The following is a 4,772-nucleotide window of genomic DNA, read 5'->3' as shown; positions in this document are numbered from 1 at the left end:
TTCCTCAAAAATATTCAAAAATCACATCAAATAGAGTTGTAATCATTTCAGTGCTTTATGCATGCAGGCAGGCATGGGGGGATGCATGGAGCAGCGCTAGTGGAACGCTCCCCCTTGCCCAGTAAACCACCCCCACCCCAGTGCCCATGCCACTGGCCCCCGGTTGAACTGGCTCTCCATGCCTTGCAGACCGGCAGTGCGGGGGGGAGCTGGGTGAGTACACGGGCTACATCGAGTCCCCCAACTACCCGGGGAATTACCCTGCCAACGTCGAGTGCACCTGGAACATCAACCCACCGCCCAAGCGCAAGATCCTCATCGTGGTGCCGGAGATCTTCCTCCCCTCTGAGGACGAGTGCGGCGACGTCTTGGTCATGCGGAAAAACTGTAGGTAACCGAGTGGGCCGCGGTGCTCACAAGAGGAGCCTGGGGAGGAGAAGGTTGGGGTTTGGTACAGCTGCCTTGTGCAAAGGGACAAAGCCACGTCCCTGGGCAGCAGGAGGGGAATTTTGGGAATTGGATGAGTGGGGGAGATCAGTATTGCCCTGCCACCCCAGTGTCTGGCTGTATCGGGGCTGTGTGTGGGCTGGGCTGCACACCTGGCTGTCAGCATTGCCTTTTATGGATGAAAAGCCGCACTTCGAGCTTTCCAGAGCAAGGAAGGAATAACAGCATCCCTTGCAATTAACATGAGGGTTGGGGGGACTCGTGCCCAACACGGACAGGCCCCATCCCTGGTGCCACCCTTCACCCTGAGCATTTAAGCCTAGTAAGGCCAAGGGTAGCTTCGCTGATGGGCAACCAGCAGCACATGTCCCCTCACTGATCCCACAGCCTCCCCGTCCTCCATTACCACCTACGAGACATGCCAGACCTACGAGAGGCCCATCGCCTTCACCGCCCGCTCCCGCAAACTCTGGATCAACTTCAAAACCAGTGAAGCCAACAGCGCCCGTGGCTTCCAGATCCCCTACGTCACCTACGACGGTGAGCACAGGGAGACCCCATCCTGGCATGCTGATGCCCCCCTGCCCTGGTCTGGGACTTGAGTCATCCCCAGTACACACCCCCTGTGTGTCTGGGGGGAGTGGACTCGGGATGGGGACCAGAGGTTTGGGGAGAAGTGGCAGCTCATGCCCTGTGTTCTTCGGCTGGGCATTGCAGAGGACTATGAGCAGCTGGTGGAGGACATCGTGCGGGATGGCAGGCTCTACGCCTCCGAAAATCACCAGGAGATCCTCAAGGTGAGCATGTGCCCCAGGCCAATGCTACCCAGGGTTCTGGGGGTTGCAGGAGCATCCTTCCCTTTGGGGGTGCTCCATGCTCTCAGGGCTTCGGTCCAGAGCAGCTTCAGGAGAGCACAGGGAGGATGGCGAATGTTCCTCTGGCTTGGCTTCCCTGCAGGACAAGAAGCTCATCAAAGCTTTCTTTGACGTGCTGGCACACCCCCAGAACTACTTCAAGTACACGGAGAAACACAAGGAGATGCTGCCCCGCTCCTTCATCAAGCTCCTCCGCTCCAAAGTCTCCAGCTTCCTCCGGCCTTACAAATAGCCCCCCGCATCCCTGCCGCCCCAGGCCACCCCACAGCCAAGGAAACCCTCTTCTCCCCTCCTTCTCCTTCCAACTTTTCCTTCCTCCACCCGGCTCCAGCAGGACCACCACTGCTTGCCTCGCAGACATCCCCCACGATTTCCCCGCCACTGCCTGCAGAGCTGTGCTCCCAGCTGGGGGGATGCTCCGGTCTCATCCAGCTGCCAGCGAAGCCGCTCCCCTCTTCTGAAACAGCTTCTCCGTTTTAGGAAACTGAAGTGCTGGTCCTTTCACTGTCCCCTGTCCTCCCTTTGGTTTCCTTTACGCCAGGTCTGTCCCCGTTCCCTGGTGCCACCGGCAGCCCAGGACACTGCAGGGGTCCCCGTCCCCCCAGCCCCGGGGCTGGCGCTGGCTGCAGCCCCACGGGGCCCTTCGCAGAGGAGTGCAGGAGGTAACACCCTGTTCAGCGGGCGCTGGGCCGTGGGCACCGCTTTGCGAGGTCGGGGGAAGAGGACTGGCAGAGCTGACGATTAACACGGAGGTGTAAAGGAGAGGAGGCGAAGCCCACCAGCGCAGCACCGTGTCCCCGCCGGAGAGCCGTGCTGGCGCTGGCAGGGAAGCGCGGCCAAGCCACGTTCCCGGAGAACAATGTCTGGCTGCACGGGAGAAAACAGGGAGCAAAGGAGAAGGACTTTCAGCCGGGTTCAATTTTTTCCCCACATCCCAGACACTTGTGCCAAGAAACCAGACTTTGTTACAAGCTCTGCCAAAGAGTAACTCAGAAAAGCAAGCTTTGAGAAGAGCAGGAGTCAATGTTGTGCACTAGGATATTCTCCTTTCTACCTTTTTCATATGTATTAAGTGCAATCATTTGAGTCTTCTTTATATTATTTAGAGGGAATTTGTTTTTTTTTACTAGAAATGACAATATTTATACCTGCCTGAAAAACGAGAATGTGTGTTTGCAACAAAACCAAACCACCCACGCAGAGCAAGCCCAGCCCTGAGCCACGCTGACCGGCGCGGTGGCGTCTTCAGGCCTTTTCTGCCGCGTTTGTCCCTGATAAAGCCCCAGCGTGGGGGAGATGGTGCCTCCTGCTCGGCGCGATGGGGTGAGTTTTTGCAGGGAGCTTGAGGCGTCGTGGTCTGTCTGCAGGGGATGGAGTGGCTGGGCTGGCCGTGTCCTTCGGGCTCATCCGCTGTGGTTTGGGCGTCGATACAGCCCCATTGCGAGGGGGATCAGAACTCAGACCCGGCAGCTGCTCGTTGCAAACCGATTTGCTTCCCTGCAAGGACTCAGGGACCAGCCAAGACCCCAGGAAGACTGGGGACAGCTCCTGAGGCTCGGTCAGGGAGGGGGCACAGTGGGAGGAGAGGGTGAGTTGCACCTCCACTCAGCCCCAAAAATCTCTTCCCCAGGTACGGCGATCCCTGAAGGCAGAGCCACACACACCCCTGAGGAGGCTTTGTGCCTCTGAGTCCCATCCGCATGTGCTCATCCCACAGGGATTCTGTTGGAGCCCCTCCCTAGGGAGTGGGGTGCAGATCCCAGGGGACACCCATCCTGCCACCCCATTTCACTGCCACCTGCCTCCCCGCGGCTTTGCAGAGAGGCGCAGCTAGGGTCGGTGGCTGAGTGGATGCCACTGGTGGGTTTGTCCCCCTGGCATCTTCACGCGGACAGGCAAGACCCCCAGGGACAGGTGACCACTGCCACCAGCCATCCCTCCTCCCTGAGTCTTGTTCCCTTTCCAGCCCTGCCACTGGCTCTCAGCTGTCACCTCCCCTTGCCTTCATCCCCATCTTCATCCTCTCAAAGACCTGGAGCTGCCAGGACTAAATGTGGTCGACTTGCCTGTAGCTCTGCCGGTGGCAGGTCCCCTCCCATTCCTGGCCCCACTTGTCCCTCGCTGTTCCTCTGCCCACACGTGGGCCCAGCCCTGCTCTTAGCAAACCAATTATTTATTGCTCCGCACGTCCCACTGGGTGTCTTTCCCAAATCCTGGAGGCAGCTGCTTGCCCCTGTTCTCCCTCCTCGGTCCATGCTGCTCCAGCACCCTGCGAGGTTCTCCAGGGCTCTGAGGGGCTGCGGGCGAGTGAGCACTGACACATGGGCTGAGGTTTGTCCCCAAGATGCATCAGTTGAAAAAGTCTGTCCTGATTCATCCCAGCTGTGGATTTTCCCCTCCTGTCGCTGGCTCCCACTCGGTTTGGAAGCTCCACATCTGTGGGCTGAGCTGTTTGTCACTTGGTCGCTGTCTGAAAACAGCTGGTCTGATGCACAAAAGCTGCTGTAGGGATCTGGAGGGGGTTTGTCATGCAGGGCAGTGACCCTCCAAAGGGATCTTCATATTTAGAACAAAAAAGCAGCAAAAGTAAAACCAGCCTGGGAATGACAACTTCACTGTGGTGCCATGGTGTGCCACAGCCCCTCGTGCCTGCCAGGGAGTTCATTACCTCTGTGTGATCTAACGTCGGGTCACTGTCCTGCTGACCCTCTGGGGCACTGGGGCCTCGGAGCATCCTGGTTGGCACACCAACCACCTCGAACCCCTAAAGCAGTTCTGAAAGGACGAGGTGACAGCACATCCTCCAGCAATGGGCAAAGACACCTGGTCATGTCTCCTCCTCCTTTTCACCAAATAGCTCAAAAAGCCCCAAAAAGCCCACAGGGCCCCCAGAGCCACCCCAGAGCGGCTCAGCCCTGCTCCTCACCCACTTCTGCCTCAGAAAGGGTTGGAAAGGCTGAAACCCACATCAGCCACCTTGGGGATTAACTTACACAGAAATGAGAGTTGTTGGTTTTTCTCATGTTGGAGTATTTGTATCTGCCTTTTGCAGTGGGCCAGGACTCACCAACTCCAGCAGAAACGATTAAAGTGACGAGCAAGATGTAGTTCATGAAGTTATTTGCACTTGATTAAAAGAAATGTATCTGAACTTTGTAAAAAGAAATGTTTGCATTTTGTATTGTCTTTTTTTAATTATTAAATGGAATCTCTTGGTGTTATCTTTCAAAAACTGGCTGATGCTTATTGTAAAGGTTTCTAACAGCAGGATCCAGAGCTATTTTCATTGTTTTGTTCCCTCAGATGCCGACAAACTCTTTTCCAGGGCCCAGGGTATTTCTCCCCCCACCCAGAAGCTTAAATCGTGTACTTCCCCAAGCTCAGCAGTCCCTCCACAATGTATTTATGTACATTAATTAGTTGCAATAAATCTGATTTTTAGCTCAGAAC

Source organism: Acanthisitta chloris, unplaced genomic scaffold, assembly GCF_000695815.1.
Source record: "Acanthisitta chloris isolate BGI_N310 unplaced genomic scaffold, ASM69581v1 scaffold33285, whole genome shotgun sequence".
Taxonomy (NCBI): Eukaryota; Metazoa; Chordata; class Aves; order Passeriformes; family Acanthisittidae; genus Acanthisitta; species Acanthisitta chloris.
Note: the sequence above shows the minus strand (reverse complement) of the source record.